Source organism: Vanessa cardui, chromosome W, assembly GCF_905220365.1.
Source record: "Vanessa cardui chromosome W, ilVanCard2.1, whole genome shotgun sequence".
NCBI lineage: Eukaryota > Metazoa > Arthropoda > Insecta > Lepidoptera > Nymphalidae > Vanessa > Vanessa cardui.
In genome coordinates this window covers 4,466,811-4,484,564 of record NC_061153.1, presented here as the reverse complement: position 1 = coordinate 4,484,564, position 17,754 = coordinate 4,466,811, and the positions used below count along the sequence as shown (strand labels likewise).

General features: G+C 34.2%; 1 pseudogene; it reads right to left on the bottom strand.

Moving 5' to 3' along the window:
* Positions 1 to 11,358: 11,358 nt before the first annotated feature.
* LOC124542462 lies at positions 11,359 to 13,822 on the bottom strand (annotated as a pseudogene).
* Between the last annotated feature and the right edge of the window lie 3,932 nt (positions 13,823 to 17,754).

Below are 17,754 nucleotides of genomic sequence, written 5' to 3'. Positions count from 1 at the left end.
TTTATTGTGGAATGATGAATTCTATGTACAAGTTGACGGGGTAGCCATGGGTTCTCCAGTATCCCCCGTGGTCGCCGATTTATTCATGGAAGACCTGGAGGAGAGGGCTCTTAGCTCCGGACCAATAACACCTAGGTTTTATAAACGGTACGTAGATGACACTTTCACAATATTACCTAGTGATCTGACATCTACATTTTTAGTACATCTTAATTCTATAAATAAAAACATTCAATTTACTATGGAATTAGAGGCAAATAATTCTTTAGCATTCCTTGACATCCTTATTATCAAGAATCCTGATAATACATTAAGTCACACAGTTTATAGGAAACCCACACACACCAACAAATACCTCAATGGTGACTCGCACCACCACCCTAGTCAGTTAGCTACCGTTGGCAAATCTTTGTTTCAGAGAGCCCACCATCTCTGCGATGCTGAACACCTAGAGGACGAGCTACGTCAGGTCAAGCTTGCACTCCACCAGAACAAGCTGCCCGTGCCTCGCCAGCATCGCAGAAGCCGTATCAAGCCACCCACAGTTGAGCGACAACCTGCATTTCTACCATATGTGAAAGGAGTTACAGACAAGATTGGCAACATCTTGAAGCGAGCTTCGATTAAAACCATCTCTGCGATGCTGAACACCTAGAGGACGAGCTACGTCAGGTCAAGCTTGCACTCCACCAGAACAAGCTGCCCGTGCCTCGCCAGCATCGCAGAAGCCGTATCAAGCCACCCACAGTTGAGCGACAACCTGCATTTCTACCATATGTGAAAGGAGTTACAGACAGGATTGGCAACATCTTGAAGCGAGCTTCGATTAAAACCGTTTACAAGCCTCATAAGAAAGTGAGCCAGTTCTTGAGACCTATCAAGAGTAATATCCCTTTACAAACTGCAGGAGTATATAAACTCGAATGTGAGTGTGGTTTATCTTACATAGGCCAAACAAAGAGAAGTATCGGTACCAGGGTCAAGGAACATATAGGAGATGTCAAAAATAGGCGTTCTTCAAAGTCTGCAGTCTGTGAACATGCTCTGGATAAACCTAACCATTTTATCCGATTTGATAAAACACAGATCCTCGCTAGAGAACACAGATTCATTCCTAGAATGATACGCGAGGCTATTGAAATTCGAAAACATCCGAACTTCAATAGAGAAGATGGTTGGAGACTTTCTAACACCTGGGATCCACTTATAAAAATTTAAAATCCCAAATCCAACAGACTGCAAGACCTAAAGATACAGTTAGTGCCTTCTGCGTGCAACCGGAACGTTACTCAAGATATCAATTGAGAAATCGTTGGCGGTAGTTGTTAATAATATTTCCTTTGTTCTTCAAATAGACAAATGTCATCTTAGTCTACCCGTGACCACGAACACTGCAAAGTGCTCGAAACGTCGGGATGTTTAAAAATAATTAATATACGCGATTCATCCGTTATAATTAGTTTTATTTAAATGAGTAATAATCGCGAAAATTTAAGACAACATTATATAACTACGTTATATAATCGTAAATCGACTTTTAAGTAGTTTAATATTTTTGATTTCATTTTACTTAGGAGGACTCTAAAAAATATGTTGAATACATAATTATTTTTATTACTTTTTAGTGCATATTTATTTGTTTTAAAATAGTGTTTTGTTTGAAGTCGGTTTTTCTTTTTATTACATTTTTTATTTTTTAAATTATTATTATTAATTATTTTTGTTTGTTAAGTAATTTCGTTTCTTACTCATCACCATAAATTAAACAGTAGGTCTTGCATTAACGAAGATGCAGACGATACCTTCCTGTTCCTTTCTCCATGCAGTACCATTTCTGATACATTTTGCAGCAATAATAGTTTCTGTTGTATTCTTTCACTCAGTGAAACTCTCAATTCTAATTTCGCTGATAGCTTTAAAAAGTTTAATGTAATTCATATTAACGCACATTCATATGCCTGCACATTATCCTGATATGTTGTCTTCCTTTGACTGTAAAAATATACATACAACATCTTTGTATCTGAAACATGGCTAAAGCCTTGTTTACCGTCGATCTCCTACTCGCTCCTTGGCTTCAATATTATTCGTAACGACTGTGTAGACCGACAAGGTGGTGGTGTTGTAATATACCTTCGCAATCACATTCCCTTTTCTATTATGGACCTGTTCCAAACCCAAAGAACTGTAGGTCCAGAACACCCTTTTTGTCGAAGTCACCTTTGGTCATGGCAAGCTCTTATTGGGAGTTTTTTATAGCCCCTGCCTCATGGTTGACTTTTTTTTCGTATTTGAAAAAAATTTAGAGCAATGGAGCAATATAATCATACTCTGATTATGGGTGACTTCAATACTTGTCTCATAAAAGACGATCATCGTGCTTCACGTTTGAAGTCTCTCCTAAATGGAGCTGATTTGCAAATTTTACCATTAAATAATGTTGTCTTAAATTTTCGCGAATATTACACATTTAAATAAAACTAGACTACCTGTGACCACGAACGCTGTAAAGTGCTCGAAACGTCGGTCAAAAATAATTAATATACGCGATTAAAATCCGTTATAACTAATTTTATTTAAATTACTATTAAATGCTACTCACACTTTCCCCAACTGCACTCCTTCTCTTCTTGGTCTTATTATTGTCTCTTCTATTGACATGTCATAAAATATGGTCAATGCTCTGCTCTTGATTTTTCCTATCGCGATCTACTCTATCTATCCTACAAATTACAGCCACTGCTCTGCTGCTGAATGCACTACATGCTTTTAAGATTGACTGGGCTGAAGTCGCAAGTTCCAAATCCGTTAGTGAACAGGTGACGGTTTTTAATTCCTTTTTAACAAACTTGTATGATGTTCATGAACAAAAAAATGACCTGGTCATAATGACGACGTATGACTACTGCTTTGATCAAGGTTTCTGATGATATTAGACTAGGAATGGATAATCAACAAGTTAAGGTGCTGACATTACTAGATTTTAGTAATGCCCTCAACACCGCGGACTTTGATATCCTTCTTGCTATTCTTAGTTCTCTTAACATATCTACACTGGTAATTGATTGGTTTCATTCTTACCTGCGTGGGCGTCAGCAGCGTGTAGGTGGCGTGTTATTTCCTCTCTTGTGTACAATATTTATTAATTATATCTCCCCTCATATTACATCTCTCTACCACTTGTATGCTGACGATTTTCAAATATCACTAAGTAAAGTTTCGGATTTTGCTGTTCTGTTCATTCAATTATAAAATGTAAATAGTTTAAAGGGATTTTTAACAGTTTATTTAAAGTGAAACGTTAATATTATTGCATACTGTGACTATCGAGTAATTCGTTTTAGAAATCGGAGGTTTTTTGTACCCATTTCTTAATTAATTATATTGCAAACAGCTTTATTCGTGACATTACTGTGACCTTTGGTGTTTGACATATATGAGTTAAACAAAAGAACACAAGAATTTTAATTTATAACAGTCCTTTGATAAACCTGTACGCTTATTTGGCTTTCTGACGTACAGGCGTTGTTGGTCTAGTTGTGTGATCGATTTTTGCACTACACCGTTGACCGCTAATCCTTGGTTCAAATCCCGAGAGTACCATATAAGTCGTATATCTTCCAATTATTTCTAATCGAATTTAAAATCGAAATGAAGTACGAGTGTTGCAAAGTGACCAGAGGTGGAGCCACTGACTGTATAGTTTGCTCCAAGTGCAAAAAGAACTATCACTTCCAATGTTTGTATCCTTTGAAGAACAATAAAGATAATTTATCAAATGAGTACAAAAAAGTCTCGGATTTGCCCAGAGTGCACTTTGTACTGTACCTGTACGCAACGTAGGTATAGACGAGAACATAAATCTGCGCAGAGGCTGCTCATGCACGATAATTTGTTCGCCTCCTCAGTTCTTGTTGAAAGTGTAAAATCTATAATAACAAAAGAGAGTGCAAGTCTGAAGGCTGAATTTAAATCCTTTATGTTACCACTAGAATCAAAAGCCTTAAGGCAAGAATTAATTAGTGTTAAGGAAAGTTTGGACTTTTATAAAAGTAAATTTGCAATGCGAAACAGATGTTAAGAAATTGTCATGTAAGTCAAGTGAGCATTTAAAGTCTCAATTCGAATCCCTGATAGTCGAAAATAATAGCAAGGAACAATGGGCTACGAGAACTTATATTGAAATATATGGAGTTCTTGAAAAAAAAAATGAAAATTTGTATTCTATCTTACAAAATATTGCAGAAAAGGCAGATACATACTTAAATATTAACACAGATGTTGACTTTGTTACGAGGGTGGCTCCAAAGAATCACGACATTAAGAAAACTAAACCCACTATAGTACGGTTCCTATGCCGATAGAAAAAGGACGAATTTTTATCACTGACTCGTAAGCGTAAATTGAGTTGCAATGACTTAGGTTTAACTTCTACTAGTCTCATTTATTTCAATGATCATCTTACAAGTTTTCAACCGACTTCAAAAAGGAGGAGGTTATCAATTCGTCTGTATATTTTTTTATGTTTGTTACCTTATAGCTTTTAACTGTGTGGACCGATTTCGATATATTTTTTTTTGTTTGAAAGCTAGTGCTTCCCGTGTAGTCCCATTTTAATTTAGTCCGGTTCTGATCATGGTATCCATATGAAAATGACAAATAAGTCTTAAATTTTCATTATGTGCGCGATAAATTGGTTAATAACTCAAAATTGAGCCGACCGATGATTCTTTTTTTATTACAAATGATATACTTCAAGGATAGTTTGGTGAAAGTTTGGTAAGGTTCTGAGCATAGGATCCATATCAAAGTAACGGAAAGGAAGGGAACGGAACAATTCTGAGGAGAACGAATCTTTTATTTATAGGTTATTTGGATATTTGAGTCACCTTCCGTAACGTGGTTATGTTTATGTAATTTCATAGTCAAATATTATAATCAACTAGCGACCCACCCCGGCTTCGTACGGGTGCAATACTAATATTAAATATAGGGGAGGCCGGGGCTGAAAGTTCCGATTTTCAAATTACATGAAATTTTGTGATGAAAATGATAATATTTCAACTTTTATATTTGATTTTATTAACCCTTCGGGTGCCTAGTGGGTCTGACAGACCCGTCACTTCAAAAATCAAAGATAACTTTTAAATTACTGGAGCAAACCCGCTGCACTCCTGGGTAGCTTCACAATACAAACTAACGGCTATTTTGACTACTCTCTAGCTGTCCGCAACGTACACCCATCCGAATGTTGAATATGTGACTGATATATAATATTCTTGATAATTATGAGAGGATAATTACAGAGCACAATAAAATACGTCCGTTCGGTTAAGCGTTTAATAGCGAGAGAAGAAGCATACATAAATTTGCAATTACCCACAGTTATAAAATAACAATATATTATAAAACTACCCCATACATTACACCCTCACCCTTAATTACTTATACATTTAACCTAAATTAACTTAACCTAATTTAAAAATAAAATTATATAATATTAGTAACCTAATCAAATTCGATTCGGAATCGTTCAACTGGATTCCTAACGCGCTGGGAACGAATCGGTGGTGGAACATCTACATGACTCTCAGGGGACATCGATGGTGGAATAATAAGTTCCGTGTTGGATGATTTAGCCGACTCAGTCGTCGGTATTTCTAGCTGTGGTTCAGATATGGGGTGATCACTCGGCATGTTTAGGTTTTGTGGTTGCGATTTTGACGTAGATAAATCAAAGTTTAACGTCGTCCTTTTACCTGATTAACGTGTCTTTTGATAGGTGGACCGTCATCCCTACCTATGAGGTAATTACGAGACCCAATATTACCCTCTATTTTACCTTTTAACCATTTCTTTCCTTCCCCATAATTTCTTACCCAGACATTACCCCCTTGTTTAAATTGCCTTATTACTCCTTTTCCCCTTTCTATTTGCTTATTTTGCACCTCCCGTACTCTATCTTCCACCGCCCAATCCCTATGCAATAAGTCTAGTCTTGAGAGATATATATATATATGATAGATAGACGCCGACGTTGTAAAATCATAGCAGGTGAAAGACCCGTGGTACTTTGTTCGACGTTCCTGTATGCTAATAAATAGGTGCAAATGCGGCATCGATATCACAACCATAACTTAATGATTTTTTTATTGCCCGTTTGCACAACTCAAAAGCGCCTTCCGCTGCTCCATTACTAGACGGATGACACACGGGGGAGAATGTAACCTTAATACCGTTGTTCCTCATAAAATTGACATATTCTTTGCTCGAGAAAGGCGGCATTATCAGAAACTATTTCCTTAGGCAAACCGAACCTGGTGAAAGTTTCACGTAAAACTTTAATAACCGCAGACGCGGTCGTATTTGACATGTTAAAAAACTCTAACCATTTCGATGTGGAATCTATTAAGACTAAAAATGTTTTACCGTTAAGCGGTCCTAAGAAGTCAATGTGTAATCTTGACCATGGTTCCGGAATAAAAGGCCATGGCTTGATCGGAGCTTTCGCTGGTGCTGCGTTTTCCATTGCACACGTAACACACTCATTACAAGTGCGTTCAATGTCGGCGTCGATACCGGGCCACCAAACGTAACTATGTGCAATGCTCTTCATCTTTACTATACCTAAATGACCAACGTGTATTTCCTTTAGTAACTCAGATGTTAATGATTTAGGTATTACTAAGCGGTATCCCCAAATTATACACCCAGCATCTAAATATAATTCATTACGACGTACAAAATACGGCTTAAGATCTTCTTCGTCGCACGTCTTGGACCACCCGGATTGCAAATATAAAATTACTTTCTTAAGTATGTTATCCTTATTCTGATGTTCTACTACTGTCTTTCGTGTTATAGGTAAAAAAAAGTATGAAATTAACGTAAGTTTTCTCCTCAACTTGTAGTTTCCCTTCTTCCGTTGAAAATCTAGATAAAGCATCGGCCGCGTTCTTATTACTTTGAACGTATTCAATGTTATAATTATAACCGGCTAAAATAACGGCCCACCGTTGCATCTGCTAGCCGCCATTGTAGGGATACCGTGCTTATCACCGAAAATAGCTAGCAACGGTTTATGATCCTTACGTAACGTAAATTGCCTTCCGTATAAGTACGTGTGAATTTTTTTAATGCCATTAATTATAGCTAAAGCTTCCTTTTCTATTTGAGCATACGACTTCTCAGCAGCATTAAGCACCCGAGACGCATAAGCTATAGGACGCTCTCCTTTAGCGGTTATATGTGATATTAAAGCCCCTACTCCATAACTACTAGCGTCAGTTGTTAGAATTAAGGGAAAGTCAGGTGAATAATCTGCTAAAATTTCACTAGATGTTAACAATTGCTTAACCTTATTAAAAGCTTTATTCCTTTCTGTATTCCACTCATATTTTTTTTCTTTTTTTAATAATATATACAATGGTGCTAAAATTGTACTAATGTTTGGAACAATTTTTTTTTTTTTATTTATTTATTTATTTACTAAGAAAAAAATAACAAATATTTCATATAATCAGTGCAGCATAAACCACAGTTAATTTTACTGTGCTCTGACGATTCTTAAACAGTAGTTAGTAATAATAATAATAAAAGTTTACAAAAGACAAAACACACACAATACAGCTGTTATAATTTTTTGCACGAAGATTTGTACTACGAATAATAAAATATACTTCTACTTTATAATAATAATACTTAATATTTAATAATATATTATAAATATTGATTTTATTTTTATATAAAAACAAGTTTGACGCTGTTTTGCTCTCCTATACAGGTTGATCTATAAAGTATTTTTTAAGTACAGTTTTATAATTTTTATGATTTATTTTTTGTTTAATATTTCTGGGTAAATTGTTTAATAAGGTAGGAACAATATATTCCAGAACTCGTTTACCGTAAAAAATTGAATATCTAGGGATCTCCAATGTTTGATTTATAATGTTTCTAGTAAATTTATTATGACATTTTTTTTATTTGTAACTTTGAATTTAAGTATTGTTCTCATAATATTGTATATTTAATTTTAGTAGATATTGGCATTACTTTGCAAAAATTAAATAACTAGCTAGGGTCGTTTCGAATTTGGTTTTTAATTTTTTTGGGTACAATAGTTTTTAATAGTCTTAGTTGAAGGTTGTAAATACGTTCGATATTTGTTTTAAAGGTTAGGCCATAGCTACTTAGTCCGTATGATATTATTGATTCACCAAGAGATCTGTATAGCATTAATAAAATTGAAAAGGGAATTTTAGTTTTAATTATTGTTAATTTAGCTAATAGGGCTCTTAATTTGTCGCATATACTATTGATATGAATTTAAATTACTATCAATGATTACTCCAAGATAGCGTTGATTTTTAACTGTGTCAATGCAAGAACAGTTGCAGGAATCAACGTATGGTTTGTGAAAGCATTGATGACTATGAGCAATAATTTTTATATTTCCAGTGTGTCTGTTGTGACTTGAACTTATGTACATTGCTTTTGTTTTTTCTTGATTGATTACAAGACCAACGTCATGAGACCATTTCGCCAATTGATTAAAATCGTGTTGTATTTGTTTCGTTGCTTCTTTTATATCGAGATGAGCTGACAAGAGACATGTATCATCAGCGAATTGGTACATTTCGCATTGCCTGATGACATTTCCGAGGTCGTTAACATAAGTTATATAGTGAAGGGGTCCTAATACTGAACCCTGCGCTGTTCCTTCTGTCACTTGTATCTCGTCACTAATAGTTTCAGAAATTTTAACTCGGTACGTTCTGTCAGTTAGATAATTACGGCACCAGTTTAACAGTGGACCTCTAATACCGTTGTCTTCCAATTTCTCAAGTAGTGTATTATGTCGCAATGTATCAAAAGCTTTCGTATAGTCAACAAAAACTACCAAAACGTGTTTTTTATTATTTAAATGTTTATTAACGGAATTTGTAAACATTGATAGTAGTTGTGTGGTACTTTTCTTGGGCTGAAAACCGAATTGATTATTATATAATATATTATTTTCTTTATAAAATGTGTATATTTGTTGGCTAATGAACTTTTCCATAATTTTATCGATTATAGGGAGAATAGTTATTGGTCTATAATTTTCAAATTTATTACCATCTCCTCGTTTGAATATAGGTCTTACAATGCCAGATTTTAGATCTTTGGGATAAAGTCCTGATGTGACACTATTATTAATAAACTTTACAAGAATAGAAGTAAATGTTTCATATAGTTTTTTGATATCAACTGCTCTAATATTATCTATTCCGGCCGTTTTATTGATGTTAAGTGATTTTATGATTTTTGAGACTTCATATTCGTTAGCTTTAACAAATCTACACGTGACATTTATTGATTTTTTATAATTATTTATGTTAAGTAGTGGAATCTTGCACGAAGGAATTATATTTTTTACGCCGTTATCAAAAGATTTTGCGAATTGATTAGTTATATCTTGAATTGAAGTTGATTTTTTGTTAAAAGATTGTAATATTATTCTATCTAAGCTTTTTTTTTTATTCTACCTGTTAGTGAATTTAATAACTGCCACAATTGTCTACAATCTTTTCTATGTTTGTGTATTTCTTTTTTATAGTATTTATTTTTAAAGTAATTATTTTTTTTATTTGCATAATTTCTTGCTTTATTATATTGAAGTTTTAGTATCATATTGTGAACATCCTTTTTCCATTTTTTGAATAGGTTATCTCTGAATTTACATGCCTTAATTATACTTTCATTTATCCAATTATTATTTATACGCCTAGGATTATTTTTGATTTTGATTTTTACTTTGGATTCGTTATAACAATTATTAAATTTATTTTTATTTAATTCATATATTTCTAAAGGACATTTCAAAGATTCCACAGACGTCCAGTTAATATCGTTGAAAATATTGTTTAGACGGTTATTATTAATTAATATTTTGTATTTTATTCGATCATACTGTATAGGCGTTCAGCCAACGCAGGCCAATGCAATCATTCGATGGTCCGCTAGTACAGTGTCGAGCGCTACTGTGTATAGATCTAGTGAACGGGATTTGATAAATATGTGGTCAATACATGATTTACAAATTTTATTATTACATAATTCAACTCGTGTGTAATCTGAGATCCCGCACACTAGACCTAGGCTAGACATCATATTTATATAGTTATGTTTTACCGGATTATCTGATTTTAAATATATATTTACATCACCTATTATGAGCAAATCGTTTTTACAATAGAAACTTTTCAGAAGTTGTTCCAGTTCTTTTAGAAATGAGTGTTTGTTGTAGTTAGGTGGACGATAGATTGCACACAGTGTTGTAGTACAATTGTTTGGTGTTTTAATTTTAGCTAGAATACATTTAAAGTTATTTGTTTGTGATTTAATAATAGTAGTCTTAATTTTTTTTTTACATAGATAATAATTCCACCGCCTTTTCTCGCTTTACGCAACGCTGTGTGCATTTCATACCCTTCCAAATTATACATATTACTTATTGAGTCAGTGATGTTAGCTTCAGTTACAACTATGATATCCAGAACTTTAATACACATATTAATGCTTTGTTCTAAGGCTGAGAAATTTTTAATCATGGACCTTATATTTACATGAACACAAGACAAGGTTATAGTATTATTATTAGGTATATTCTTTATAAAATCATACAAATTTGAACAATTATAAATTTCAGTTACCTCCTCGTTGATTTCATCAATTTAGGCACAATTTAACAAAACTAATACGTTCTTGACTATGAATAACCAAAGAAATGACTAATCTACTTATATAAGCTTATTGATATCTTCTAGTGACCTCAGTATGATTTGCTAGGAGTCGCTGTTTTTTCGTACACAAATTATTCCTCTTTTACACCATATAAACTTGTAGACGTCTTTTAATTTCTGTTTTTCATTCCATAGCAATTTTTATTGTGCCTTACAATAATAATAAAGTAAGAGATTCTTTCAAGAACACAGTTTTATTACATGATTTTTCACTTTCGTTGACTATTATATCTTTAACTAAAATTTTTGTAGATTTAGATACAGACAACCATTTATGAACGGTTTCAGTATTTTTCATTTTTATTTGAATTGTTCCGGTGTTCTCTTTTCGCGTTAAACTATTTACCTGTACACTAACAATATCTTCGCATGGCATATGTAATTTTTTTGCAATGTTTTCGGCTATAATCTTAATTTCTTTGTCATCAGAGGTCGGAATATTAAAAACTTCGAGCTGATTATTTAATTTCTGTTGTTCTATTTCATGTTGACGTTGCTCTAAAGCGTTAATTCTAGTTTCTAAATTAGAATTTTTATTCATTAATTCTGTATTTTTTCTTTTTAATTCTTGAATTTATTGCTTACAAAACTCAATATTTTCCATTATTTCATTCGTTTTATCGCTCTGATATTGTAATGATTTCATAAAATCCTTCATCTCCCGTTGTATAGCTTTTTCCATTTCCTTTGTCATTTCTTTCAAAAGTTGTTTGACGTTCTTGGAAACTTCCGCTGAATCTTGAGAAGTTTCTTCATCTTCGTTCTCCTCCGGTATGAAGAATGAGCTACGCCTAAAGGAAGAGTTATGACATTCTTGGCATGTCCAGTCCAAATTTTCAGCAGCACGTAGTGCAGCAATTTGTTTGTTGATAAGACCTGAGCATGAAGTAATGCTATGAACCACTTTCTCACATTTGCTACATTCTAATCCAGGACTTCTTTTTGTAATATTTTTAGAACATTTATCGCACAAATTCATATTGAGGGTACTCTAATATAAGTGGCGTACAGAGCGTGTTGTCTATTGGAGCTACTGTTCACGAATGAAGCTACTGTTCACGAATGTGGAGCTACTGTTCACGAATTAAATCTAGCGTAATACATTACTAATCCTAAAAATGAGCGCAATTCGGATACATTGTTCGGTATGCAAACCTTCTGAATTGCTTCAATCTTATTTGGGCATGTATGAACCCCTTCTTTGCTAATTACAAAACCTAAATATGTAACAGAGTCGGCAAAGAATGTACACTTATCTTTTCGTATATATCGTCTGTATTTTTTTTTTTTTTTTTATGTTTGTTACCTCATAACTTTTCACTGGGTGGACCGATTTTGATATTTTTTTTTGTTTGAAAGGTAGTGCTTCCCGTGGGGTCCCGTTTTTTTTTATTTTTTTCCGATGATGGTATCCATATGAAAACGACATAAGTCTTAAATTTGCATTATGTATATGCGCGACCAATAGGTGAATAACTGAAAATCACGTTAACCAATTTTGATAATTCTTTTTTTATTATAAAATATATACTTCAAGGGTAATTTGGTGAAAGTTTGGTAAGGTTCTGAGCACAGGATCCATGACAAAGTAACGAAACGGAAGGGAACGGAACAATTCTGAGGAGCACGTTAGCGATACTCAGTCGAATCTTTTATTTATAGGTTATTTGGATATTTAAGTCACCTTCCGGAACGTGGTTATGTTCATGTAATTATCATAATCGAATATTATAATGAACTAGCGACCCGTACCGACTTCTCACGGCTGCAATATTGATACTAAATATAGGTACTAAAGAATTTGTTTATTTACGACATCACATTGCAAACTTCTAAAATTTTCAGTGTTTCTTTACTATATTGTTCATTTATTATATACACAAACCTTCCCTTTCTATCTATTAAAAAAAACCACATCAAAATCCGTTGCGTAGTTTTAAAGATATAGGGACAGAGAAAGCGACTTTGTTTTCATCTCTTGACATGTTTTCATATTTTTTCCAAATTTCGGAAGGGAACATTCAATCCCACTTTTGGGGTGAGTTGTTCCATGTGTAGGGCAAATTGTGCCACTTGGATAACACAAATAAAGTATAAGGACATTGTATGATTTCTTTAAAATAAAACAATAATTTCTACAGTTACATTTATTCAGTTGTTATGCAATACATAACATATAAACTTTAAAAAACAACAAAAAAATGACTAGCTACATCTAATTAACATTTTGTATTAGTTAACAAAAATTGAGAGCCGTTAGCCTAAAAATCTTACTAGAAAGTATATTCGAGATAAACATTTTTTATAACTAAGAAATATTGGCCCTTCCGTAACAGAGCTTAAAAAAAAGTCAACAAAATATAACTGGAAATCTATCAAAAATTTCAATTATAATTAAACAACAATACGAAACTGCTAACTTAAATATTATTATTTATCTTCTTCAAGTTATCAAATTTCTCTTATTATATACACATGCTGCATTCTATCCATTGTTCTCTTGGAAGAGAATTTGAATATGAATCACAACAAATTATGCAATACCATTCCAGATCCTCATCTTCGTTCGCTTTCGTGTAACACTCTTCGTTTAGCTTTTTTTGAGATTTTTCCTTTCCTTTACCTTTTCCTTTGTTATTGTTTTTTTCCTTTCCCTTTTTTCTAACAACTTCATCTATCTTTATTTTCTTTTTTACCTGTTCTTCAGCTAGTGCATTTTTTTCTGGCGTGTCAGTCAAAACAGCCGATTTTCTTATACGGCGTTTTGTCGCCGTCTGCAATCTTGCCTTTGGTAAAGGCTTTACAATATCAGAATTAAACACAGCTGGAGCATTTGTCTTTACTGGTGTTAATTGAAGTTCTTGTGAACTATTAATGGTCGCAAAGGCATTCTGAACTACATCACCCTGATATACTGCAGATTGTTGAGGTGGTTCACCAATCTGACCGGATGTTGAAGTGTTTATGGTTTTAGATTCAGGCTGAAAATTAATCTACGGTAATATTTGAATATTGGACGGTCCTGGCTGGTCATTCATTTCTATGGCAAATGAATTACTAGAAGGCTAGAGGGGTTTCTCATTTGATTTAGCTTGTGAAGGCGCAGCTTGTAACAGTGGCCTATCTGTCACGGAAGATGGTGCATAATCCTCCTCTGTAAAAACGCTAGGGTTAAAGGGACATATTCCAGTCTTTTTAAAAGCATTCATAATAGTTATAGGCGTAGCTGCCAAAAGCCATGCCGATTTAACAATTCCAGAAATTTCATAAATTGACATTGTTTTTCCCGGGTGATTTCGTAGCCAGTTGTCATGAGCTTTGGCGTTATACGATTTAAAAGGCCCATTGATGCCCACATCCAGTGGCTTTAACCTATGAGTGCAGTGAGGTGGGATTGACGGCATTATTATTGAGTTTGCTTTCGCAACTACGTTGATGTCTATATGTGACGAGTTGTCTAACAATAGTAGCACTGGGTCATCTGGACTGGGTTTCGTGAACTTAATAAAGTGTTCCAAATATCTGAGGAATTCAGTAGCAGTTATCCATCCTGATTTATTCCCAGTTCCAATTGACTCAGAAGGCCCATCTCTTAAAACAAGTCTTTATATTTTCAGCAGGGAAACACGAACATTAGTGGAATCGTATTTCCTGCGGCACTTGCTGCTAGCTCTACAGTAACTAAAGTCCCACGCTCAGCAGAAACTATAACACCAACCTGTTTTGAGTTGCCTTTTTGAGCTTCTTCGACTACCTTCTTCGGCTTTAAAACGGTCGTAACTCCAGTCTCGTTCAGGTTCCATATTCTGGAAGGTGATAGCTTATACTTGAGTAAAATATCCTTTGCTTGAGCTTTGAGAAAAAATCATCAACATTATGTTAGTTAAATGCAAATGCACGTCTTGCACTGGTCACTTCTGGTGTACGTATAGACAATAATGAGTTCCTTTGTATAAATCCAGTGAACCAATCTGCCCCAGCTTCTTGATTGTTATGCCACATAGGAGGAATGTTTCCCAAAGAAAATTTAACTGCACATTCATATGCAAGTTTCCTTATTTCTCCTGGCAGCAAACCGAAGTATATTGATGAACATTTTAAAATATAGTTAACTAGGTCTTTTTCCTGTTCTTTAGTAAATATTGATCTGCTTTTATAACCTACAGTAGGATTTTTACCAGCTCTCATATTTTTTACAAATAGATGTAATATCATGTGGCAAATTTCCAGTTCTCTGGCTACCGTTTTTACTTTTCTTCCATCTTGTATCACAGAATTTGCAGCATTGCGTAATAAAGTTTCGGATGTTTTCCTTCTTTCAGTTTTCCGTTTGTAGTTACGTACCATCCTAAAAAAAATAAAAAATATACCGTAAGAAATTTAAGGATCGATTGGGGTAAGTTGTTCCGTGGAACAACTCGCCCCTTTGGAAGGGAACTTGTTACCCCAGATCATATTTTTGTATAAAAACTATCATGCTAGGAAATTATCAAATTCAATTGAAAAAACATCCAAGCTATAAAATACCTGATTAATACCACTTTAAAATAGGAAACATTCACATAAATCAGTCAATAATAAAGAAAAATAGACCAAAAAGTTTAAATACGAAAAAATCTACTCACGTGTTGTTTTAACACCGCGGTACACACAGCCTCACGTCCGCCGCCATCGGAGCAACTAAGATGGCTACCAATGCGGCGCGTCACCTGACGCTTAAACATCGCACCTCAAATCAAATCAAATCAAGTACATATTTATTTAGACATACCGTTGTACAGCGTTGTACACGTTGTTATTTACCCAATTAGTATGGCTCCGTCGCGTGTACCAGGTTGTTCCATCATTCGTGCATGCTGCTGCTCCCGAGACGGCTCCCTCATTTATATTTATCGCACAAAGTTTTGTGAAGGTGGTCTAAAAATGAATTTCAGGTTATGACAAGACATATTTATTTATTTTATAAGTGTGCATTAACATACCTTATTAATATATTTTTTCATTTTTTTTTTATACTCTGCAAACAAAGCACGTTTCCTTTATCATGAATTCACGAGTGCATGTTACGTAATATAATAATCGTAAAATACTAAAAAAATCGAGCATACACCTCTTGCCGTTACCGGCGCGCGTGGCTGTCTGATGGCCGGAGGGTGAACACCTGCATTACTTCACGTGCGCCGATTGTTTTATATATTGTTTATATTCCTTTATTTTTTTTTCGTATTTTTTTTTATTTTTTTTTTTTTTTTTATGATTATTATGACTTTATTAAGAAATATATATTTCTCATATGTATTATACAGATATCAGTCTCTTTTTTAATTTTAATTCACGTAATTATTTAAATAAAACTAGTTATACCGGATTTGAATCGCGTATATTAATTATTTTTTGGCATCCCGACGTTTCGAGTCTATCCGTGACCACGAACGCTGTAAAGTGCTCGAAACGTCGGGATGCCAAAAAATAATTAATATACGCGATTCAAATCGGGTATAACTAGTTTTATTTAAATGTGTAATAATCGCGAAAATTTAAGACAACATCACGTAATTATTATTATGTTAATTCGATGTCTTTGTCGCTGCTCGTCACAGCGATGAATACGACAAAAAGGTGACCATTGAAAATCAGCATTGGGTTTTTTTGGGACCCATATTTTGCTGAATGGTCCGCCTGTTTGGGACACGGCATATTTGCAGGCATTCCATGTGTACATGTCTACGCACATCATTTGATTTTGGATTTATTGTCATAGTTTTAGTTAGTTCGTAGATTTTTTTGTTTCTCTTGTTCCTTTTTTATTGCAATACCTGTGCCTGTGTTTCAATCAAATATATTCTATTCTATTCTATTCTAAATCATTAACAAAATTTTATAAAATAACAAAAGACAAAAATAATGTGATGCCCAAATTGGTAAACCACTCAGATTGTGTTGAAACCATTGTTAAATGAGTTTCAACGCTGGTATTCTGTGGTCGCCAGTAGCTACGTACGTCACGTCGTAGGTAGCGATAAAAAAGAAGATAAATAAAATAATTAACTAATCATCAAAAAATATGTGTTTTGTTCTATTTATATGGATGAAAGTGTACGCCCTAGTTGTAGTCTAGACGCTCGTTTGATCGAACGCTGATAAACGTCAACAGGATTTGTAAAGAAAGATCTGTATATATATATATAAAGTTATTAAATTATAAGTTGACTAACGTGTGTTACTACGTGTAATAGTGTGTGCTACATAAAATTACCTAATATAGAACTGTTAGAACTAATATAAATATATAATGAATGCTACAGGAGGTAAGTCAAAAATAAATTTGTTAATCCCACATTATAGAATACAGTAATGAAAGATAATAATAATAATAATAAATAACTTTATTGCACACATAATACAATCTAAGAAAATCACACAGATACAGCAAGAAGCAAACTTAACACTAACATACAAAGCGTGCAAAGGGCGGTCTTATCACTGAACAGTGATCTCTACCAGACAACCCTAAAGAAAGAAGCTTGCAAACTCAACGGGCTAGTGCAAAATAAATCACAACAATGCAATATAAATACACAATAAATATACATACATACATACATAACAACTATATATACATACACATATAAGATACATACATATATAAAATAAGTAAATAAAGTAAATGATATTGATAATAATTATGATTAACAAGATTGGGATGTAAGGGGGCGCTAACTACATCCTAGCGCCCCAAGCCAACCTCACCTGCCCGTGGTGCATCATGCCGACTAGCAAACGAGGCTCTGGCGACCGAAATGATGGCGGTATAACCATAAAAATAAACATAGCTAAATACCACAGGCCGATGACGGGCAGCAGCGTCACCGGTGCGAGAATCTACGGTCTGCGATCGCCAACACGCATGCCCAGCGCTGCGATTACGGGCATTCCCTTCTATGCACAGAACACGCAAGCCACGGCCCCC